This window comes from Macrotis lagotis, chromosome 1 (assembly GCF_037893015.1).
Source record: "Macrotis lagotis isolate mMagLag1 chromosome 1, bilby.v1.9.chrom.fasta, whole genome shotgun sequence".
NCBI lineage: Eukaryota > Metazoa > Chordata > Mammalia > Peramelemorphia > Peramelidae > Macrotis > Macrotis lagotis.
Window position 1 is genome coordinate 16526422 of NC_133658.1, and position 25807 is coordinate 16552228.

Here is a 25807-nt window from a genome sequence, read left to right on the forward strand (position 1 = left end):
AGGACAATTCGACCCAGTGGAAAATGGATTGGAGTGGTAGAAAATCTCAGGTAGATAGAGTCATCAACAGGCTTTGTTAATAGTGCAAGTGTGAGATGATGAGGATGTGCAGCGGAGTGGTGAAGGTGTCAGAGGAGAAAGGGTGGTGTGGATGCTTCCAAAGGTTGGAGAGATAGGACGTGTCAATCTTTTGACTATAGAGGGTAAGAGAGAAATTGAGATTAGGAATTGAGTTAGAGAAAGAGGAGTTAGTCATGGAAATATTCTGTACTCAATGCTGGAATTGCATTCAATTGAATTCAAATAAATACACTTTTTTTTTGGATTTTGCAAGACAATGGGATTAAGTGACTTGCCCAAGATCACACAGCTAACCAATTTGAATTCAGGTCCTCCTAGCTCCAGGGCTGGTTCCCTGTCCACTGCCCCACCTAGCTACCCCTCAACATACATTTATTGAGCACCTGCCACATTGATAACAGGTGACCTGGTGGATAGAGCACTAGGCATAAGGTTGGGAAGACCTGTGTTCAAACAACCTGTTAGATATTAGCCTTGTGGCCCTGAACAAGTCACTAAGCCCTGTTTGGCTCAACTTCCTCATCTGTAAAATGATCTGGAGAAGGAAATGACAAATTACTCCAGTCTCTCTAGAAAGAAAACCCCAAATGAGGTCATGAAAAATTGGACAGGAATTAACAACAAAACTATACTAGATGCTGGGGATAGAAAGACAAAACAAAAATATTCTTGCTACCCTCAAGGGGTATCCTGGGAGTAAACAACATGGTTTAATAATATGAAATAGGAGCAACCAGGTGGCACAGTGGATAGAGCATCTGCCCTGGAGTCAGGAAGACCTGAGTTCAAATCCATGCTCATACAATTAATAACTACTGAGCTATGTGAGCTGTGTGACCTTTGGCAAGTCACTTAATCCCAAACCTTGCCAAAAACAAACAGAAAATAAATAAATTGTTGTGAAATACACAGGCTACAGTAAAGTGGGTGGGTGGGGCACAACACTAATAATGATGATTTCAGAAAATGCCTCCCATAGAAGGTGGTAGTGGAGGTGAGTCCTGAGGAGACTGGAGCTTCCTAGAGGCAGAGATAAGAACAGGAGAACATTCTAGATCTGAAAGTTGTTCTCATTATCATCATCAAAGAGGATCATGACCTGAAGGAGAGGATGCCATAACCTGCAAGTGAATTGGATTTGAGTGAGGGGTCTGTGCTGGTTCACCAGCCTCACTTTCTCCTTCAGAGACATCTGAGTTCAGGGACCAGAGCTGAGTCAGGATGACTGGAGATGGCCCTGGCTAGATTCAGTGTCCTTTTCAAGCTAAGGTCTTTTCCAGATCTCAGTTTGACTGATGCAATACCCATTTAGTGATTAAAGTGTGCTGGTAATTGTTTAACAACCAGCTCCCTAAAAGGCAAATATACAAAAGTTTAATCTGCAGGGTTAATATTTGCTCCATTACTTCCTTAAGTTGAGACAATCAACAAAACAATCAATCAAGCCCACATTTTTCCCATTGCTGATTTCTGAGGTGTAAATTCCCATGCTAAAAATTGAACACTGGGCTCTCCTGAGTCAATTCGATCTGCCTCCAGCACAATCTGCAGTCCTATGATTTGATAAGAAAGGGAGCTAATACCTTACTTTCACTCATGAGAATTTATAGTAATACAGCCTCTACCCTTATTTTCTTGAACCTCCCCACATTTTGCCATTTTATGCTAATCTAGTGTTCAAAATTCACTAGCCTACAGTCCAGTACTGGCATGTCCATTACTGGCAACAGAGGAGCTCTGAAGGAACCTTTGCCCACATAAGGAGGGTCCCCCCTTTCTCCATGCCAGCGGTTCTATTTTGCCCAAAGAGAATCTCATCATCACTATGATGGAAAAAAGATGACCCAATGGCGGGTGTGGATCAAATGTCGAGGTTGGACTAGATGCTCAACAGTTTTTTTTTTCTTTTAAATATCAAAGACAAGACTTGACCTTTAAACAATTTTTCAGCTCTCAATTTTCAGCAAATATGGTTTGAATAAATCAATCCCTTTCCCTTCCTTAAAAAAATGCTATTTAGCAGTGAAGGTAATAATTTCAATCTGGTTTAAGACTTTCCTCCTGCCAAGTTCCACAGGGCCCAAAATGTCCAAGATAAAAAAAGAAACATCCCTGGAAGAGAGCTGGTACAGTCCATGGCCAGGGTCATAATTTAGTGGCATTTTTTTCATTTCCACACGAATGACCCAGTGTGTCTCTACAGCTGTGTTCAGCTTCCAGCCCAGCTGCTTTGGATCATGGTGAAGCTTCAGACTCCAGTTCATCATGAACCCAGCCATGTTTCAGAGCTCACATGCTAGGGTCAAAGGCATGTCTTGGGAAAGAAGCTTCCTATAAATTAGCCTCCCCTATCGTCTTCAAGGCTTGAGGTTTTGCTACTGTGTTGACTAAGGGTCTAGAACCCATCTTACATGCCTTCCAAAACCATCCAACTCTCATATGTTCTTAATATCCTAGTGTTTAAGGCATTGAAATACTGTTGGATGATTGCCAACCCCAAGCGCCATGCTGAAAACTCAATAGTCCAAGCCAAGTCCTCATTCCAATAGCTTCATGTTGCAGCTCTAAGAATCTCCCTAGGCTTCCAAATGGGAAGACTTTTCCAAAGTCAATCTGTTAACATTTACTAAGGTCCTATTATGTGGGAGCAACTATGTTAAGTATCCAAGGTACAAAAAGAGACCCAAAAACTAGTTCCTGCCCTGAGGGAGCTCACAATATAATGGAGGAGATGGCAAGCAAGCAAACATATACAAATAAGCCATAAACAAGATGGAAAGGAAGTGAGTCTGAGAAGGAAAGCCCTAGAATGAAGAGTGAGCAAGGTCTTCCTGTAGAAGATACGGCTATGGTTGGGGTTTAAAAGAAGTCATTAAAACCACAAGGGAGAGATGAGGAGAGAGAGGATTCCAGGCAAGGGGACCTGGAGCCAAGAGATATGAAGGGTCTTGTTCATGAAATAAGCAGGAGGGCAGTGCCAATGGATCAAAGACTATGTTTTGAGGAATAAAGTATAAGAGAGGAATGAAGGGAAGGCTAGGTAGGCTATGAAGGGTTGTGAATGCCCAATAAAGGTTTGGAGGTGACAGGGCGCCACTGAAATGGATGAAGTGGAGAAGGTAATGTGCTTTAGGAAAATCCCTTTGGTGGTTGAGTAGATGAATTAGAGTAAAGAGAGGCACCAAGCAGCCAGCCCACCTGCCCAGCAGCCATGGCAATCATGAAAGTGTGATGAGGACCTGTGACAGGGTGGTAGCAATATTACGGAAGGAGGAATATTGGAGAAACGTTTCAGAGGTAAAATCAAAAAGCCTTGACAACGGATTGAATAATAGGGTGAGAGATAGTGAGAAGTCAAGAATGGCAATTAGTTGATGAGATTTAGGGACTAAGAGGATGAGATTTTTATTTATAATAAGTTGGGAAGGGGGAGAGTTTAGGGGGAAAGATAGTGAGCTTAATTGTGGCAATGCTGAGTTTACTATGTATACTGGACCTGCAATTCAATATGTGTGAAAAAGAGTTGAGATGTGAGGTTGGAAATCACAGGGGGAATGTGCTAAAGTGATCTTATAATATAGTTGATGGGGAGAGGGCATGAGGGAAGTATAGAAAAATACTTGGGGAGACAGGAAAGTCAGTGGGCCTAAGGTCTATCCCCAGACCTTCCCCTGACCTTGGGAAAATCCCTCATCCTTTAAGAACATTTAACTTATCCTTTGGGAGATTAAGGAATGGTTTCTCCTTCCCATATTCTACCTCCTTGTCCATCCCTTCCTTTTCTAGATTTGTTATGAGAACTGATGAGAGCATGCACCTACTCCCACCCTCCAATCATATCATCTCTACCATTTCACTTATAATTCTAGTTTCAATTTCTCTGTTCTTGGAAGGGTTCCCAGAGGGAGTGGGCTGTGGTCCCAAATACCATGAAAGCCAAGAAGATACATAGACCATCATTTAGAATAATAACTGGGACTTTTCCATCCTGCTCTGAGGTTTCTATATGTTTTATGATAAGCTGAATACGACATGTGTCATTATCTTTATTTGACTGATGAGGAAATGGAGAAAAGCAATGACATACAATGCAAAGGGCACTGACTTTGGAGTTGGAAGATTAAAGTTCAAATGCTGGGGTATTTGAACTAGTCATTTAACCTTCTGTACCTTGTTTCTTTTTTTTTAGGGTTTTTTTGCAAGGCAATGGGGTTAAGTGATTGCCCAAGGCCACACAGCTAGGTAATTATCAAGTGTCTGAGGTCAGATTTGAACTCAGGTCCTCCTGACTCCAGGGCCGGTGCTCTATTCACTGCACCACCTAGCTGCCCCCCTTCCAACTCTTAATATATGATTCTATAATCCTATTATTTGAGGAAACCTAAGTTTCTTCAACTGTGAAATGAAGAGGTCAATCTAGCTAGTTTCTAATGTCTTTTATAGCACCTCATCTACAATCCTATGAACTTGAACAGATAATTTCACCTTTCTAAGCCTCAGTTTCTCCAGCTATAAAATGAGAGAGTTGAACTATATGGCCTCTATCTCTAAATTTCTGTTCCTGCGGTCCTGTGTCCTCCTTAGAACTCATCTTCCTCATTTGGAAAATGACTCCTAAGACCCCTATGCTCTTTCCCATCTATAAGAAGCAGACTGGACAAGGTCTTCCCTTTCAGCTCAGATAATACTCCTAAGCCTATGATTTGCCCAATAAAGGCAGAGTCAGAGTTAGGGTCTTTATGACTCATTGTCTTATGTTCAAGTTTATATGCTTTTTTATTAGGTGCTGGGGGGGGGGGGGCGGCAGTGCAGTGGATACAGTTCCAGACCTGTAGTCAAGAAGACCTAGTTCTAATCCAGTCTAAGATACTCCCTAGCTGTGCAACCCCTGAGCAAATCCCTTAACCTCCATCTGCCTCAGTTTTCTTAGCAGTGAAATAGGGATGATAATAGTAATAAAAACAATAATAAAAGCCTCCCAACTAGATAATGTTTTTGAGACCTAGAAAAAAAGTCGGATCTTAATAAATATTTATTCTCTTCCCATATCTTTATCAATATGTTTGTAACCAAAAGCAAAGGTTAGCACTAGATGATACCTCTGAAATCATGGGACCCAAACCTTTCATTTATTTTTTCAAGGTAATAGTCTTTGATCTTTGTTCAAACTCCACAGTTCTTTCTCTGTATACAGATAGCATTCTCAGTCACAGAAACCCCCAAATTATGCCTGATTGTTGCACTCTTGGAATGAGCGAGTCCATCAAGGTTGATCATCGCCCCCATGTTGCTGTTAGGGTGTACAGTGTTCTTCTGGTTCTGCTCATCTCACTCAGCATCAGTTCATGCAAATGCCTCCAGGCTTCCTTGAATTCCCATCCCTCCTGGTTTCTAATAGAACACTAGTGTTCCATGACATACATAGACCACAGTTTGTTAAGCCATTCCCCAATTGAAGGACCTTCACTTAAATTCTAATTCTTTGCTACCACAAACAGGGCTGCTATGAATACTATTGTATAAGTGATATTTTTACATTTTTTCATCAACTCTTCAGAATATAGACCCAGTAGTAGTAGTATTGCTGGATCAAAGGGTATGCATATTTTTGTTGCCCTTTGGGTGTAATTCCCAATAGCTCTCCAGAAAGGTTGGATGAGTTCACAGCTCCACCAACAATGTATTAGTGTCCCATATTTCCCACATCCCTTCCAACATTGATCATTGTCCTTTCTGGTCATATTGCCCAATCTGAGAAGTGTGAGGTGGGTACCTCAGGGATGCTTTAATTTGCATTTCTCTAAGTAGTGATTTAGAGTGATTTTTCATATGACTATGGATTCCTATAAATTGCCTTTGCATATCCTTTGACCACTTGTCAATTGTGGAATACTTTGTCTTTTTAAAAATTTGACTCAGTTCTCTGTATATTTTAGAAATGAGTCCTTTGCGAGAAATACTAGTTGTAAAAATTGTTTTCCCAATTTACTACATTTCTTTTGATCTTGGTTACAGTGGGTTTTGTTTGTGCAAAAGCTTTTTAATTTAATGTAATCAAAATTATCTAGTTTGTTTTTAGTGTCGTTCTCCATCTCTTCCTTGTACATAAACTGCTTCCCTTTCCATAGATCTGACAGGTAAATCACTCCTTGATCTCCCAGTTTGCTTATAATAATTGTTTTTTATGTCTAAATCCTGTGTCCATTTTGCTCTTATCTTGGTATAGGGTGTGAGGTCCAACCTTCTCATTTAAAGAGGAGCTAAATGGCACTGGTAAAAGGGCAGCAATTTCCCCAGTTGGTGAAGCCCTGGCCAAATCAAGGCACTCAATCCCTTATCCTATGCACCTTCCTCCCCCTACCCCATAATAATTTCAGCAAAGTAGGAGAAGCCAGCGGGCACATGCTGAGGAAGCCAAATCCAAGAGGTTCACAGCAACAGGAGGAGACAGGCAGCCACCATACTGGAGCAGCTAGGTGATTGATTTCTCAAGGCAAGGTCCCCCTAAGTACTGGTAGAGAAGCTCCCTCATTCCCTGAATCTACAGTGGCCTTCAATACCTTGAAATACTTGTCTACTCATTTCATCTATGTTTTGTTTTACTTATTATTATATATGCTGTTTTTCATCACTGTAGAATATAAGTTCTCTTAGGGAAGAGATCCTCAGTGTCCAGCAAAGCAACAGGCACATGGAAGGTATCTAGCATCCTGGGAACATAGATACAAAGCTGGACCTTGGCGGTCCCCATTTTGCACATGAGAAAATTCCCAAAGGTCATATAGTCAGTCAACAAGTATTGATTAAGTGCCTACTATGTGGTAAATGCTGAGGAAACTCTGAGAAAAAAGGCCCCAAACAAATAAATAAACCAGTTATTTCCTTCAAGGAGCTCACAGTCCAGTAGAAGCCCTTATTGTCATTTGTCCTTTGTTCTTGAAGACAACCATGACATCAGGGAGGTGATGCCACGACAAGCAAGTGAAGTGGATTTGAGTGAGGTGGGAACTATGTGAAATCTCCTGCCTCACTTTCTCCTTCAGGCCAGATATGAAGCAGGATGACTGGATATGTTCATGGATGCGAAGTGATCAGGGTTAAGTGATTTGCCAAGGCCACATAGCTAATGTCAAGTGTCTGAGGTTGGATTTGAACTCAGGTCCTCCTGACTCCACTTTGCCACCTAGCTCTAGTGAAAGAGAACAATATTCAAAGAACTATATTCAATATGTCCAGAATTTGTATAAAAATATGAGAAATCAAAAGAGAGGGGAAATACTCAGAAGGAATGCATTAAGATGAAGGAGAATTGAGGAGGTAGGACTTTTTAACTGGGACTCAAAGGTAGACAGGGAACTGGGAACAAGAGATGAGGAGGCAGAAGGGAATCCTGGCAAAGGCGAACAGTCAGTGAAAACACCAGACCCTGGGACATGGAGTGTCAGCATCAAGGAACAGCATGGCCATTATAATAAATACCTTTACTTTGATCTTTTAAAATAATCATAATAAAATAAATGCCAGAGTCAATACTCAAGCCCAAATCACTTGAATTGGACCTTCACTATAAGGATAAACCTATAAACCTCAGCTGTTGACATATCAAGTTAACCTTTATAAATCCTTTCTGCTCTTTGAATCTCAGTTTCTTCATCTGTAAAAATAGGGCATTGACTTAAATGGCCATCTGGATCCTACAGACCATGACTCTCCAGAGCCTGTCTTCTTCCATATTCAAATCAATGTCTCCTTTGGGTCCCAGAAATGCATACACCAACCCCTCTTCACCTCAGAAGCTGGTTTGATGAGTTTCTTTAGCCAAAAATCAAACAACAAAAAGCCATTTTGGCCAACAGAAATTCTGGTGATGAGTATCTATTGGCAAAGCTGTCCTGGCCCTCAGGTGATAGACACAGATCACTAGACTTTTCTGGGAGATTTGCCAAGTAAGACAGACCTATCAGAGTTTCAATTAAACTAGTATAGCCCCTGAGAACTCAGGACCACTTGCATTCCCTTTTTTACATGGATTTCATTTGGGGCAATATACTACAGATGAGTTATATCCATATGACATTCATTGTCATTTGGGTTTCCCACAATGTGGTTTTTCTGTGATCATGTGTTCCATGATTTACAACCACATTAATTTTGAGAGACTAGGCAAGGGTGGGGGGAGGAGAATTACAAGCCTGTGATTTTACTGAAAAACTTCCAGTGTAGAAATTCACTCCACTGATGTATAAAAAGATTTAGTGTTGGAAGAGATATTGGAGGATATTAAGTCCACACTCCCCATTTGTCTTTACAATGTTATCATTGCATGAATTCATCTCTTGATTTTGATCCTTTCACTCTGAGTCAGTTCATACAAATCTTTCCAGATTTCTCTGAAACGATTCTCTTCATCATTTTTATGGTAAAATAATACTCCATTAAATTCATATGCCATAATTTGTTTCGCTATTCTCTGGGAATGGGCACGCACTTAGTTTTCAGTTGTCATCAGAAAAATCACTGCTTTAAATATATTTATATCCATGAATCTTTGTACTCTTTGACCTATTTGGGGTATAGACCTCTTAATAGTTTTGCTAAGTCAAAGGGTGGCTCCTTCAATAATGTCGGAGGCATAATCCCAAATTGCTTTTCAGAAATCTGGATCAATTTTAAATTCCTCATTTTTTAAAAAGGAGGAACTTATAGCTAAGAAAAGTTAACTCTTGTCCAGGTTGAGACAGCTAGTAAGTTTCAGAGGTAGGATTTGAACTCAGGTCTTCCTCTTCTATTACTTGCAATCTTAAGGAATTGCTTTAGGGACTGAGATGAGTACCTTGTTAATGGTCAGATAGATAGTATATGCTAGATTCCAGTTGTAAACCTAGGTTTGGGTGGAGCATTAAGTCTGGCTCACCAACTCCTATGCCAAACTGGTTCTCATTTTGAGATTATTATGGTTTTAATAAATGACTTTTGCTTCATGGAATTTCACAGAAAGCTTTGTGCACTTTTCCAAGAGTCTCATTGCCTACTCCTATGGAACTGGTGATATGGTGGTTAGAGTGCTGGACTTGGAGTGAATGTTTGAATCCTTATTCATAGGATTGTTAGCTGTGTGACCCTGGGAGGCACTTAACCTCTCAACATCAATTTTTTCTTCTGTAACATAGGGATCGTTATAAGATAAAAGCATGAAACCTCATAGGATTGGTGAATCAGATGAGATTTTATACGCACAGATATATAGGTTCACATATGTGGATGTATGCACACATATGTTGCTATTTACATGTGAATATGTATGCATATCTAAATAGAGCTCTTTACATTTTGAGAGTAATATAAATTTAACCATTTATTATTATTATTATTATTAATGATAATTTTTATAAACAACTCTGGACCCAGTTAATTGTCCATCTGCAACATCTATGAAAAAATAGAATTAGAGTTAGGGATATAGCTAGACAGACAGACAGCTAGAAATATGTAGGTGTGTATATACATAGAAAGATGAAAATAACAGGCTTCCCATCTATTAGCATGTGATGAATTGAACACTAGTCAATCTCCATTCATTTAGTCTTTTCCATAGGAATGACTAGGTGAGTCTCCTAAGTTGTCTCCTGGAGGAGATCCTGTGTCAATAAGCTTTTGAATGCAGTAGAACCAGTATCTTCAACAAATGGGAAAATCTGGAGAATGTCACTTTATAAGGATTTGCACTTCAAATTGTAATTCATGAAGGATCTCCTCCATGGATTGGCCACAAAGAGCTGTTAGTGCAAATAATCAGAGAATTGTATTAATTAGCAGTAATATTAGTCCTATTGAGTATTTCTCCAATGTCTTCTGGCATGAGAGTTGACATAGGTATGGATGAAGGGCATGCATGTGTATGTGTGTCACCCAAAGGGAGCACGAGTGGCTTGGGCTGGAGCATAAAACCAAACCAAACCATCCAGAGCCATTGGGTGCAGTGAGAAGGGAAGACTACCTACTTCAGGACCCCTTGGTGATACAATCTATACAAATAAAGATAAGGAACAAACACATTCAAGCTATGTGAGAGTTTGTGCATGGGGAGGAAATGGAATGAGTCTCACTCGTATCTGTGGGGTCCTTTCCATTTTTCAAAAGCTAATTCCACACAACTCTCTGATGTAGACCATGCCAGTATTATTCACCCAATTTGACAAATGATGAAATAAAAGCAGAGATGTTAAATTACTTGCCCAAGGTTATACATCCAGGAAGGAAAGCAGATTAGGGTTCCAATTGCATCTACTTAAGCTAATTCTGGTGATGTTCTTACAGCTAGACTAGGAATTGGAAGTAAGAAAATGTGTCAATTTGCAGCTGAGAAGAAATGAAATGGGCTCTTTATTCAAATTATTGTGTGTACACTTATTAATGTAGGAAGGATTTAGGGGCTTGCCCTTTTTTGTTTATTTGTTTATTTTTGCTAGGCAGTGGGGTTAAGTAAATTGCCCAAGGTCACACAGTCAGGTAATTATTGTCTGAGCCGGATTTGAACTCAGGTCCTCCTGACTCCAGGGTTGGTGCTCTATCTACTGTGCCACCTCGCTGCCCCTTAAGTCTTGCCAAACACAGTTCTTAGTTCTAATACAAAAGCAAAATAGTTCATTCCTTCAAGGAGCTTGCATTCTAATCAGAGGAGACAACACCTGTGGGAGAGCTCAGAATCAGGGTATATGGCAAGGCTGGTGGTTCTCTTCTATTTTAACTTATAGGTTTGTATATTGTATCTACCAGGAGAATGTAAACTCTTTGAGGGCACAGGATCTTTTTTTAATTTTAATCCCCAATATCTAGTGCATTTATTTTTCTTTTTTTTTTTTTTTTGGTTGTTTGGTTTTTTTGCAAGGCAATGGGGTTAAGTGACTCGCCCAAGGCCACATGGCTAGGTAATCATTAAGTGTCTGAGGTCCGATTTGAACTCAGGTCCTCCTGACTCCAGGGCCAATGTTCTATCTTAATAGTGTGCTTGATAGGGGTTTAAAGGATTAGACTGGAATGAATTGAATTCCACTTCATTAAATGTAGATTCAATTCACTCAGAAATGTGGAAGTAAATCTTGCACTTCCCTAAGAACATCAAAGCATCTCTGCCTCCTTGTTGCCTTGTACCTTAGCTCCCTAGCATCATTACACTAGCCTTGCCCACCATATTATTTTCATATACTTCTTATTCTCTTTTGCTTTTGCTGGTCACAGAGGTGACCTGGGCTATGCCAACCCAGGCCTCATTGTTACTGGGAGAATTCTGCTTTCAGCCCAAGCTTGTCCCAATAAGTCCCTGCTTCCCTAGATATGTCCTGTTCCTTAGGAGTCATTCTATCTGAAGGTCGTGTAGAAAATAATCTGAAGTCAAAAAAATGGAGTCTACAGAAAGTTGGAGATAAAGTGAAAAGCAAGCAAGCAATAAATATTTATTAAGCATATATTATTATCATCATCATCATCATCATCATCTTCATCATCAATTGCCTGGATGTATGTAAGGCATTAATTTCCCATTTCCATTATTCTATTGACAGAGATATACATTTGATGTTATTTAGAAACTTTTTCTATATCCAAGCAGAGAGGAAAACTGGGGTTCTTCTCCTACTATCACTCAGTTAGCATTGTGACCCTATGCAAGCCATTCATCCCATCAGCCTCAGATTCTTTAATTGTTAAAAGTAAGGAATAATAGCAAAGTATTCTTGAGATGCAGTAAGGCTCAAATAAGCTAATATATGTAAAATGATTTACACTTCAACAAGCCATATATGGCAGTCCCCAGAATTATAATAATGGCTAATATCATTAGAATATATTATCCTTTTTATAAAACATTCTTCTCTGTATTACCATATTGGATCTCTGTGATCATCCTGAGAGGTAGCTATTATTATCATTTCTATTTAACAGATGATAAAACAGTCACAAAAGGGATGTAGCTAAAGGAGAATAAATGACTTGAACCAGGTCACATACTAGGAAGTGTTTGAGCTGGTACGGGAGCCCAGACTCTAGGTCTTGTCTCTTAGCCCCCGCCACCATCGCTAAATAGTACCAACTGCGGCGGCTCTGCTTAATATGACCAGTGGCTCTGGTTGGATGCCCTTCAAGGAAAGTAGACACTTCAAATACTGGTCTGGGTATTGATGCAGGATCTGAGGTTTCTACATCTCCAGGTGCCAGCACAGAATAGAACCCCAGCTTAGCTGGATCTGATTCTCCATGTCTTTCATGCTTAAATTCAGAGGCAAGATCTGAAGGGTTTATTACCTACCCAGAGAACCCTCAATGACAGGGCAACTTCATTAAAAAATGGGGATTTTAATGGTACAGGAAATTTACATAAGCCTCTCCTGCTCCCTTTCCTGTTTTTTCCTGCTCTCTCCTCTGTTTACTAGCCTCTAGACCAGTAAATTTTCTAGAATTTTCATTCCTTGTCTTCTCCATAATTGTTCCCTTCATTCCTCATCAAAGTCAAAAATGAATTAAAGGGAAAGAGGGGTTAAAAATGAAAGAATTACCTGCCAATCCCATCCTTGTCCTGTCCCTCCACCTCAAGTCTGGGGTTCAGATGCTTTGAAAAGCATCTATATGTGGGGAACTGGGAGCTGGTTTATTTCTTGGTTTGCTCTGAAAATCCACACATACAGAGACATGTAGAATTTCTGAATTGAAAGTAACCTTTGAGGTCATCTGATCCAACCTGTAACTTCCTTTAAAATATTCCCAATAAGTAGTCACCCAGCTTTTCCTTGGAAATGCCCACTATAGAAAGTTGTTACACACACACACACACACACACACACACACACACACACACACACCCTGAATATCTGTCTTCTCATCTTCTACCCATTACTCCTTGTTCTACCATTTCCTAACAATGACCCACTAATTTTTTCATTCACTCAACATACAATTTCTCTTTCTCTGTTTGTCTCTAACTCATGTGTGTGTGTGTGTGTGTGTGTGTGTGCCGTTATCTCTGACTCTCTGTCTGTGTATATGTTTTTTATCTCTCCTCCTTCTCTCCCTCTCTCACACACACTCTGATTTTCATTCTCTCTCTCTCTCTCTCTCTCTCTCTCTCTCTCTCTCTCTCTCTCTCTCTATCTCTCTCTCCTCTCTCTCATATACATATACATATACATATACATATACATATACATATACATATAATCTATTTCTCTATAGCTTTGTCTGTCTGTCTCTGTCTCTCTTTCTTTTTCCTTTTTTTAAGGTTTTTACAAGGTAAATGGGGTTAAGTGGCTTGCCCAAGGCCACACAGCTAGGTCATTATTAAGTGTCTGAGGCCAGATTTGACTCTTGACTCCAGCACCAATGCTCTTTCCACTGCATCACCTAGCTGCCTCTCTCTCTGTCTCTCTGTCTCTCTCTGTCTCTCTGTCTCTCTCTCTCTCTCTCTCTGTTTCTGATTCTGTTTCTGTCTCTGTCTCTGTGTGTTTTTATTCTCTTCTTTTCTCTCCCTGTCTTCCCTCTCTCTCTCTCTCTGTCTCTGTCTCTGTCTCTCTCTGTCTCTCTCTCTCTCGTGCACACACACACACACACACACACACACACACACACACACACACACACACACACACACACTTATTAAGTCCATGAATAGGACCCTATTCTGAGTGTAAGGGATAGAAAAAAAATATGATAAGTACATAGTCCATGATTCAAGGAGTTTTATTATTGGTGATATAGAATGGTAATCAGTCTATGGCATACACATAAAAGAAGGAGGAGACAGATCCTAATGATGGGAGCAAAGATAAACAAGACTCTCCAAGGACATTTGGGCAGAGAAGAGATACTTTCAGCTGGAATGGGGGAAGGGAAGAAGCTGAATTTTCCTTAATAACCGGATTTTTTTATAAACCCCAACCAGTTAAATTAGGTTCTGTCCATTTGCTTAGAGTCTATAATTGATGAAAATAACTGAGCATAGCCTGCCCTTCCTTATGAACCCTCCAAGCACCTGTCCATTTCTCGTTTTTCTTCCTCTCCTCCTTCCAACCAAGAGCCAAGGGACATCTTTTTGCTCCTGGAACTTCCTGGAAGAAAAAGTGTAGATGTCAAAGTCTTGCATTCCAAGAGAAAAACCAGCTATTTGTCTGACATTTCTGTCTTGAGGTCTTTGTTTTTGCCTCCCAACCTCCTCTAGCTCCCTCCCTAGATCCTTTAGGACTTAGGTATGTTTGGAGAAGGGGGTTACTTTCTAAACCAAGCAATAGCTTTTTCCCCTCCTGAAATGAACTTAGAGGGTACCACTCCTTCTTTCCCTTGAAATTGTTAGAACTCCACATGGAAACCTCCACGCCCATTTTGGTCCATATCAGTCCATTTTTCCTGGGAGAAGAATAGTCTACCCAAATTCTAGAATAGAACCACAGATCTTCTGAAGGGATTCTTAAAAGTTGTAATGTACAAGCCACTGACTTTATATCGAAGAATGTAAGTCTAGAAATATGAAGTGACTTACAATAGACATATTGAAAATAGGGGAAGAGTCAAAACTGGATCCTTCTCTCCTGACTTACATCCCAATTCTTTTCCCACCTGATTCCTTGATGCCACATGTCTCATTTTTTGTGATATTAATTTGGGAAGGAGAAAGACACATGACTAAGAAGTTGGTATTACTTTACCATGTCATTTATTTCATGGTTGAGTTTCCCAGATGGTCAGAAGAACAGATAATTCCTTTTATAAGTTTCATATCATGTCACAGCCATTATTTGATGAGGAAGACATAATTGCTACAGTCAAATATTTAAATGGCCGTCATGTGAAAAGAAATAGGTTCTTTTGAAGCCCAGAGGATAGAACTAGAAGCAATGGGAGAAGTTCTCAAGAGGCAGATCGAGACCTAAGTTAAGGAAAAAACTGACTAATAATTGTTGTCATTGAGTCATTTTAGATGTGACTGATTATTTGTGACCTCATTTGGGGTTTTCTTGGCAAAGAGACTGGAGTGCTGTCATTTCCTCCTCCAGCTCATTTTATAAATGAGGAAATTGGTATGAACAAAATGAAATGACTTGCCCAGGGTCATACACCTAAGTAAGTGCTTGAGGCTTTATTTGAACTTAGGAAGATGAGTCTTCCAAGTGCTTTATATACAATAATGCCGCCTAGCTGCCTGATTAATAATTAGGGCCATCCAAACATACAATGAGCTACTTCAAGAAGTAATGGATTTTTTCTCCTTGGAGACAGATGTCATGTCAATCTGTGAAGAATTTATTAAGAGCTTATTATATGACGACAGCTTGGTGGCACAGTGGATAGAGCATAGCTCTGGAGTCAGGGAGTCCTGAGTTCAAATTCAGCCTCAGACACTTGACTTTTACTAGCTGTATGACCTTGGGCAAAGGCCTTTGGAAGGAAGGAAGGAAGGAAGGAAGGAAGGAAGGAAGGAAGGAAGGAAAGAGAAAGGAACTTATTGTACATCTGGCTCTGTGTCAAAGAAAGGCAAAAACTTGTCCATTTAGAAGCTCATAATCTAATGAGAGCGATAACATGGTGGTTAAGTAAGATATAATTTGGTAGAATAAATTTGGAATATCCACTGAGGGATGTAGTAAGATTAAGGGGGACCAGGGAAAGCTTCCAATACAAAGGAAGACTGCTGCAACTTTAAAGAGGGTTAGAAAAAGCAAGAGGCAGAGATGGAAAAGGGAGAGCATCCTATGAATGAGAAACAAGGAAAACACATGGAGTTGGGGCATGTCTTGTTCAAAGAATGGCAAGGAAGATATTATTAGGGATGTAGACATTTTTCCGTGATATGACTTGGACTAAGTAGTCTCTGATGGACCTTCCAACTCCGTAATTCTTCAGTTCTGGGACAGATGATAAAGGGGGTATTTAGGGCCTATGACCTCGAAAAACACTCATTCCTCAATTTATCACTTTTGGGAAGTAAAATTAGGTAAGAAAAGCATGCAGATCCATTGATGCAGACTGGCTGCACCAGGCTCCAGCTATGTGCTTGGTGCCATATTAAGTGCTTGAGATACCCCCAAAATGGAAAATATATGGCCCTCAAGGATAGGATTAGAAGTAATGGGGATAGTTGTCAAGAGGCAGATCTAGACTTAAGATCAGAAATAAAACTAATAATTATATTAGTCATTGTAAATATTCTATTAGGGAAATTGATTTCATTGTAATAGTAATGGAGAATAATCAAGGGGCATTGTGGTATGGTGGAATGTTAGCAATGGAGTCAAAAGAGATCTGGGTTCAAATTCTTCCATTGATACTTAGTAGCTTTAGGATCCTGTCATTTCATCTCTCTCATTCTCAGTATCACCACCTGAAGAACTGGGAAAAATCATTTGTAGAATCTGCCAAAAAGGAATGGTGAGAGGAAATAAGTCAAATGATATATGTGGAGAACTCTGAAAATCTTACAGATGTACAGAAATGTTAGCTAACAATGAATCGACAAGGATTTATTAAGGGTGTGGACATATACAATAGCAAAGAAACCATGGGGGAAGGAGGGAGATAAGTATAGAGATAGTGATGGAGAGACAGAGAGAGATAGAAACAGAGAGTAAGAAAGAGAAATAGAACAATGGTGGATAATGGGAATAACCTGATGGAAAACTTGGTAAGGAATGACAATAATGGCATCTTTTCATCAAAGACTGGAGTAAAGGAGGAAATGCAGGTAGATGTCAAAGGGTTATAAGATGAATAGGGGAAGAGGCCGAGAAAAGAAGCTTGCACTAAATGATTGATTTCTTTAAGCATGAGGTGAGGATATTATCTAAAAGATCAGAGACAGTTTCTTCTGAGGGTCCCTAAGAATTCAATTTCCCTAAAAGCTCCTTCTCTGGGCAGAGTAGAAGGCAAGTGCTGAGGGAGGCAGAAAAAATTAAGTAGGGGATGATTCTTATCTCTACAGAACTTACCCTCTAATAGAGTTATATGATAAGCATAAATACTTCCATGCTTAAAAGAATAAGTCATAAAATCATAGATTTGAAATTAGAATATCAATTGAGGAAACTGAGGCACAGTGAGTTTAAAGTGTCATATCCAGTTTCCTCTAGCTCATAGTTTAAATTTGAACTCAGGTCTTCCCCATTCCATGGCCAGTTCTTTTAACCACTGTGCAACAATATTCTCTCTCATATTCCCATTTAAAAAAAAGAAACAGAATATTAAAGAAGCTGTTATTTATTCACGTGGTTACACAGCGACATAACACTGTCTTCCTAAGGGAAGTTTAATAGGCGGAAGAATTGTGAGCAATGTGGTGCAATATATAATTAAGTGCTTAAATTGTTGGTTAAAAATGAGAAATGCTATAGAATTTGGGAGGAGTGAAGGCGGGAGTAAGGAGGAAGAATTTCAAAGAACAGCAAACTCCATCCTGAAGGATGGAGAGGATGGAGATGTATGTGGGAGGCAAGAATGAGGACTAAGCTATATTGACAATGGCATGACGTATGTATGTATGTATGTATGTATGTATGTATGTATGTATGGGACAGCAAGCCCACTGATTTCATAACAGCCAAGGGAGAATTGGGGGACAAGTGGAAAAACTGGATTGAAGAGATGGGATGGGAAAATGAGCCTTGAATGCCAGTGCAAATTCAGATTCAAGGTGGTAAAAAGTGAGGAGCTGCTGAAAACTGAGCAAGAAGAAGATCACCTTTAGATGACCGCTTAAGGAAGAATGATGAGACAGAGGTTAGCAGAATGGGTTAGAGAAGCCAGAGAGCCCAGAAATAGAGATTAGTTAGGCATCAATGATTTTTCCAAGCTATGAGAGTCATGCAAATGGACGGAGGGTGAAGAGAGAGAGAATGGAATTGATTTTTCTCCACAATTTCTTCACCTAGGGAGTATTTAGCCACAGCAATTAAGACCTCCCTTGGGGTCTCTGAGAATCTTAAAAGTAACTGCAGCACTTTACCTTTCCATCTCTCAGCTCTTGTTCTCATTATTTGATTGGCTACATGGACCTAAGATAGATAATGTCCTAAAATACGCCTTTGATGTCACTTCTCCTCCCTCCCAAGTCATTGTTGATATCATGCTGCAGCTTTGCCAAAAAATATCATGTACCATTCTATTTATTTCCACATTTTAAATCATCTATTAGATAGTGAGGCAATGTGGTAGGAGTGGATGGAAAACTGGATTGGGGTCAAGATCTTAGTCCTCTATGTTTAGCATGGTTATACATATACAGCCTCCATTACATTGCTCTCTCTCGGGGGAGGAGGGAGGGAAAGGAGGAAGAAAAATGTAAAACTCAAAATCTTGCAAGAAAAAGTAATTGCTGAAAGCTACCATTGCATGAAGTTGGATAAATGAATAAAATAGTTCAATAAAAAAGGAAGATCTAAGGGTGGCTAGGTGGTGCAGTGGATAGAGCACGGACCCTGGAGTCAGGGATACCTGAGTTCAAATCCGTCCTCAAACACTTATAATTACCTAGCTGTGTGGCCTTGAGCAAGCCACTTAACCCCATTTGCCTTGCAAAAACCTAAAAAACAAAAAAAAAAAGATCTTAGTCCAAGTTCCATCCTTGTTACACAGTGGCAAAATGACCCTGGGCAAGTCACTTGCATTTCCAGATTTCTAGGCAATTCTGCAAACTGGAAGTTGTGGAGAAGGTTCCAATATGCATCGATAGAATAATTTCTTTCTTTGGAAGTTCCTTTTACAATGGGACAGGGAGGTAGCACACAGGGAACAGAGCACTGACTGAAATCAGAAAGACTCATGGTCCTGAGCTCAAATAGGACTTCTGGGACTCACTAGTGGCATGACCCTGAGCAAGTCACTTAACCCTGTTTGCCTCAGTTTACTCACTGTAAAATGAGCTGGAGATGGAAATGCAAACCACCACAGTATCTCTGCCAAGGAAACCCCAAATGGAGTCCTGAAGAGTCAAACATGACTGAAAAGTCTGAGCAAGAGGATGCTAAGGAAATTTTAGATATGTCATTTTCCATGTAGATATTCAAAGATAAAAAAGTTTATATGTATATATATATGTATATCCTTATCTATATATCATATTCCATTAGCCATATCTCATACATGCATATAAATGCATGTGCATATATAAATATATATGACCAGCTATATGACCTTGGGCAAGTCATTCATCTCCCTGTTCTCTTGTTTCCTCATCTGTACAATGAGCTGGAGAAGGAAATGGCAAACACCCCAATATCTCTGCCAAGAAAACCCTAAAGGGGGTCAAAGATGGCTGAAAGGTTTGAACGAGAATTTGCTAAGGAAATTATAAATATGTCAAGTTCCTATGTGAATATACAAACTTATCTAGATTCTTATCTATATATCTTATTTATCTATTATATGTATCTTTTACATATATATGTATTATGTGTATAGATATATCTGTTTATATCTATTATCTCTAACATATACATCCTATATATATGTGCACAAATATATATATATATATATATATGTGTGTGTGTGTGTGTGTGTGTGTGTGTGTGTGTGTGTGTGTGTGTAAGCCATATCTGTGATCTTGGATAAGACATTCACATCTCTGGTCTTCAGTTTCCTCATCTGTAAAATGAGGGGGAAGGACCAGGTGACTTTCTGATCCTAGGGCTATGCTCTTTATGCCCAAGAAGTTCCATTCTATTGGAGGGAGATGGCATAGAAATCAAGTATAATTCGGGACAGAATTTGATATTAATGACCATAAAAATAGCTTACATTTATATAGCATTTTCAGATTTTGTTATCTCATTTGATCCTCGAAACAACCCTTTGAGGTGGGGTGCTTCATTTTTTACAAATAAAGAAACTGAGGAGGCATCTAGGTGGTGCAGTGGATAAGACACTGGCCTTGGAGCCAGGAGGACCTGAGTTCAAACGCAGCCTCCGATCCTTAATAATTGCCTAGTTGTGTGACCTTGGGCAAGTCACTTAACCCCATTGCCTTGAATAAATAAAATTTACAAAAAAAAGAAACTTGAGGCAGCTAAGTGATTTGTCCAGGGTCACACCATTAACACTTGAGGCAGGATTTAAACCCAGTTTCTGTTGCCTCCCAGTGCAGTATTCTTATCTACTGCACCACCTGGCTCATAAGGATGAAGAATAACTTAGACACAACTTTGTCCTAGAAAAATCACAGAAGAAGAGGTGCATTCCATAAACTCTGAGGTTATCCGTCATTTTAATTTTTCCAAACCAAGGAGTGCCAGCATTTTAGACTGATATAATAAAATGCTGAGGTTTTCTGGGACTTTGAATTACAGATGAGAGCTGCATACCAAGTGGCATTTTGTTCTACTGCACCAAGAGTAACCCCAAAGAAGTTCGAAAGGGGAGAGAGGGCCAAGCTTTGGACTGCAGTCACGCGCAAGCATCTCACTGAGGAGGCAGAGTTTTGGTGGGATTAGAAGGGCTAGGGAGGAAGGGCTGGGGATCAAGAGCAACGATTATGAGGGGAATTGGGAGGAACCATGGTTGGGGAAGTGAGAGGTACAGTCAAGGTTGACCTGGCCCAAAGCCAGTCACGGAAGCTTTGCCCATCACCCCACCATCCTTCTGCCAAAGCATTCTGGCCTGGTCTGACTGGGCTAAACATTCAGCCACAAGGGATGGAGGCCACATTAAGACAAGGTCCCAGGGGCCTTAAAACTAGGTTTCACATATGTATGTTTATAAAAACACTGAGTAGCAAGCAGCCCATTTGAAGGATGGGCCTTCCACCCAGAGAGCCTCTCCCGGTCTGTCTATTCATGAACAGTTCCATCTACAGAGAGATCTTGTGATAACGGATCATTAAATAGCATGTTTTTTGATGAATGGGGGCCATGGGACAGTGTAACTCTAGATGTCTGGCCTTTGGACCGTTGGGTCTTGTGCTGCTATGGTAATCACAGGCAGGACTCGAAATTCAATAAATCTAGGAACTTTGGGGGGGTTAATTAAGTTGTTTGACCAAATATACCAAATAGAAAAATGGTTCTCTACCCCTGCTCTAGACTACGGATTAAGTGGATCCATGTACCTCTCCCAAGTAAAGACTCATAGAACCCTAAGCGTAATGCTAGAAGGAACCTTGTCAAAAACACTTCATTTTAGAGCTGTGGAAACTGAGGTACAGAGAGGTTAAGTGATTTTTTCCTAGGTCAATCAGTAGCAAGGAGGAGGCAAGGATCTTCTTGACAGGAAACCCAGAGCTTTATGGGCGATAACACAACTAAGGCTGAGAAATCACGAAGGTTAAGGGGATAGAGACATCCTAACAGCCATGATATTAGTGATAGTTTCCTAAGCAGGCTCCGTGAATTTTTAAAAATATATTTTGAGAATTGTATTTCAATCTCAGTGGTTTTTATTTGTAATTCTTGTATTTTACATTCCACATTATGCATTTATGTTAAACATTGATTTTTTCCAGGGTCACACAACACTGTCCTGCAAAGGGAACAGTAAGTCTCACCCAACTGATTGCCCAAGGATGTCCATTTCACAAAAATCGTTAAGAACCCCCCAAATAGGGTGACTTCAACTTCACTTGAGGGTGATGTAGTGGAAAGAGCAGACAGATGGACAAAGGAAGAAATGGATCCAAATTGGATATCCAGATAAGTTTGGTGCTTCTGATGCTCAGTTTCCTCATCTGTAAAAGGAGGATATTACTAACACCGGGGTTGTTTGGAAGGTCAGAAGAGAGACAGTGTATTTTAAAAGGGTTTACCAACCTGAAAATGGGTTATAAATATTAGTTATTATTATTCCATAAATGGTTCCTCAATTATAAATGATGGTTCAGTTCTTTCTAGTCCAAAATGAACCCCAAAAGTAATCCCAATGATATTATACTCTGGAACCAGTTCAGTCATGGGTGAAAAAGGATTTATGGGAAAATATATCCTAGTTCTCAAACTGGGATTCCTGACATGTGTATAATTGTGTGTGACAAAAAAAAAAGAAAGGCAAGGGACCAGTTTTGAATTCTGAAAAAGACACTTGGGTCTCTACTGTCCCTTCTAGCACTGGTCCTCTCAGGCAATGAACTCTGATGAGCAAAGACGGGAGCCTAAAGACCACGTGATCTGATTCTGAGTTGGCCTGCCATCTTCCCCTGCCCTGGTCCAGGGTTATCTCCCACTAAGCATCGAAAGTCGGCCCAATCTCTCTTCCTTCCAAGGATCTTATTTACTCCCTACATGAGTTTAGGGATAAGCATTTGCAAATCTCCAACTTTCACAAGCTCTGGGGCTACTTGCTTCCTTATCAGAAAATTAGAATTGGGAAGGATCTCAGAGATCACATCACCCCAGCTGCTATAAAAAGGCATCTCTGCTGCCATATTCCTTGCTAGTGTTCCTTCATCTGGATACGAGATGGGAATTCTAGACAAGACTCTATTTGAACCAAACTCCAAGTAATGATAATATATAATATATATAATATATAATAAATATATAAAATAAATAATAATAATAATAACTGTTTTTCATTTGTTTAGCATTTAATCCATAAAGTCAGGGCTCTGCTGCTGCATTCATTTGCTCACCTTCAGTCACATGACTTACAGAGAATGCCCCTGTTTTATAAAATCATGGAATCTTAGAGTGGAAAAGGAACTTGGCGACCCACCTCCCCTTTCTGGAAAGGCTCATTTTCCAGACTGAAATGGGCACCAAGAGGAAAAGGGGGAGCTTCAAGTCAACTTCCTAAAAACTGGGAAAGCCACCTCAAACTCAAGTCTATTGATCTCATGGCCAACATTCTGCCTTCCAGAATTGTAACTACTTTTCTTTTTAATCTTTGCATTAAGATAAAGGAGCACTAACAGGAATATGGTAGCAGGGATGCCTTTTCTTACAGCAGATGGGGTGAGGTGATCTCTGATCTCACTGTGATCTCATTTTCCAATTCCAATCCTATGATAAAGAACCAAGGAGCCCCAGTCCATGCTAAAGTTGGAGATCTGCAAATGGTCGAATGCTTCAGAAAACTGTGACTAAATTTCTGAGTGTATGTATATCTACATCTATCCATCTATCTATCTATCTATCTATCATCTATCTTTCTATCTATATCTTTGTATATATATATATATATATATATATATTTATATATGAATATCTATACCTATCCATATATATCTATATCTATTTCTATTTATAGCTATATCCATTATCTATCTATCTATCTATATATCTCTATTTCTCTAAATCTATAGCTATATATCTATTTATCTATATATAGTGATATCTAGCTAGCTAGCTAAATCTATATATCTATATCTACATCTATCTCTCCATCTTATATATTTATCTATATATATGCATATCGATATCTATCTATATATCTCTATCTAGCTATCTATGTATATCTATCTGTTTAGCTATCTATCTCTATAGCTAGAGAAATAGATAAATAGATATATCTATGATATACCCTGGACTCTTCCCTCCTTGATGTAACTCCACTGTGTTTTCTAAAGATAGTGGACTGCTGAAGGGGGGGGCAGTCAGGATCTGACTTTGCAGGGGTAGCAGTGGGGAGGGAAAGAAGTTGGCTATATTAAAGATGAGCAAGTCTGGTGCCACTCGCTGCAGTGGGCTCTCCTCCATCAGGACTGCAGGACTTCAGAGACTGAACCAACAGCGGAGGCAGGAAGTGTCAGAAAGCCAGATTTTGTTTAATGCAAAGCTCTCTGAAAGTGGAATGGATTTCTTCAAGAAGTGATGGATTCCCCATCAATGGAGGTCTAGAGGCAACCTTTTCTCATCTGTAAGATGATCTGGAGAAGAGAATGGGGCAAACCTCTCCAGTGCCTTCACTGAGAAAACCCCTAATGAGGTCATGAAGTTGGACAAAACCAACCAATATCAAGTAAAGACATTCTGACCCATTTTGAAGAGCACAGTAGTGGGGATTGGAATTATGGGTTATATTAGGAAGGTATCTGAAAGCCCCAATTCTGAAATTCTTTAATTCTTTGCTGCCATCTTCTTTTTGAATATACAAGCTAAGGGGCAGTTAGGTGGAACTATGAATAGAGCATGGCCCTGAGTCAGAAGGACCTGAGTTCCAAACCGGCCTCAGACACTTACTACTTACTTAGCTGTGTGACCTTGGGCAAGTCACTTAACCCCACTGCCAAGCAAAAGAAAAAAAACAAATCAAACAAATTATTATAATCTCTAAGATTGATTTATTATAAAGATTCTTTCCTCAATCTTATCTCCCATAACTGAATACAATCTCCAGGTATAGTCTAACCAAAGCAATGGAACACCTTCTTCTCAGATGCTCTGCATCTTTGACACAACATGTTGATTCATTTTCTTCCCAATAGCCTCATGAGATCAGAAATGTAGGCACTGTGAACCCAATTAACAGGTGAATAAATTGAGGCTGTGGTCAGAGGGCTAGTATGTGGCAGAGATCGGGGTCAAAACTGGGGCTCCTGGATCTCGTAAGTTCCCTCTTTTGCCCTCCTTGAATTTTTAATAGGTGAGAACCACCTAGATGTGTATGTTCAGGGGACTGTATGGAGCAGGAGTATTCATTATGAAAGCTAAATGATAAAAGCTGAGTCAGCAAAAGCTGTTTTTCCAAGCAATTTATTTAGACTAACAGGATCATAGATTGAGAACTGGTAGGGGCATAGTTATCAGATTATTAAAGAAAAACCCAGTGAGGAATATTGATTGGATCTGGTGCAAATATCTAACCTCACGCAGAGCCAAACCATTCAATTATCTGGGTATAAGAATCTGAGAAATGAATCTTCCCTGTCTAAACAATCCCCAGGTTCCTGCCAGGATTCTACCAGCATCCTCTGGGAAAGTCACTCTCCAAAGATATATTCTAGAGTGAAGTTGGTATAACAGATGTTCATTTTCCCAGATGTTCAACTGCTGGAATTCCTATCCCATTTGTATATGTTAATGGGAAACTTGCCAGTGCAAACATTCATACTAAAGAACAAATAAAAAGCTAAAAAATAAGGAAAAGTGTTGATAAATAATGTATCATCAGGAAAAATGGAAATTCAAGAGGATGGTTTTGGTTTAAAAAAAACTCATTGTTTTGGGACACATCAATTCCCATATGCTTTCAATTACTCAGGTAAAAACTGTTAACATTGAGGTGAATTCATAGGCATAAGTCACCTTCACAAAACTATTAATAGGACCAGATCTACCTACAATACCTGCAGGAAAACTTGTTTCTAGGGATAGTCACACACACACACACACACACACACATATGTGTGTTTATATATATATATATATATATATATATATATATATATATATACATTTTTATATATTGTTTTTGTGTGTCTATATTGTATATGAGAGGTAGTTGTAGAATAGGGAAGAGAGAGATTCAGGAAGATCTGAGTTCAAATCCCACCTCAGTAATGTGTTAGTTTGATAAACCTGTAACTTATTGAACCTCTATTTCCTCATCTTTAAAATGAGGAAATAGAATGCCACGGCCTCTGAGGTTATTTTTCATGCTACATCTATGATCCTATCATTCTACAACAGCTGGTCTCAGAGTCAAGTCCCATAATGCATAAAAGATGTGTGGCCTTGTGCATGTCCCCTACCTTCTCAGTAACCCCTAGGCATCTCTAAGATGCCAAGGAGGTGCACATAGGCATTGGTAAAGAAAGTTTCACACC

General features: G+C 39.6%; 1 protein-coding gene and 1 long non-coding RNA gene across 4 annotated transcripts in view; one reads left to right on the top strand and one right to left on the bottom strand.

Annotated features, from left to right (window-relative positions):
- ADRA1A (adrenoceptor alpha 1A) overlaps positions 1 to 25807 on the top strand; it is a 136066-nt gene that overhangs the window by 21810 nt on the left and 88449 nt on the right. The window lies entirely within an intron of this gene.
- LOC141494003 (uncharacterized) overlaps positions 13794 to 25807 on the bottom strand; it is a 34449-nt gene continuing 22435 nt past the window's right edge. Inside the window, exon 3 of the long non-coding RNA XR_012470375.1 lies at positions 13794 to 14177. This is a non-coding gene — a long non-coding RNA (uncharacterized LOC141494003). The remainder of the gene's footprint in view (positions 14178 to 25807) is intronic.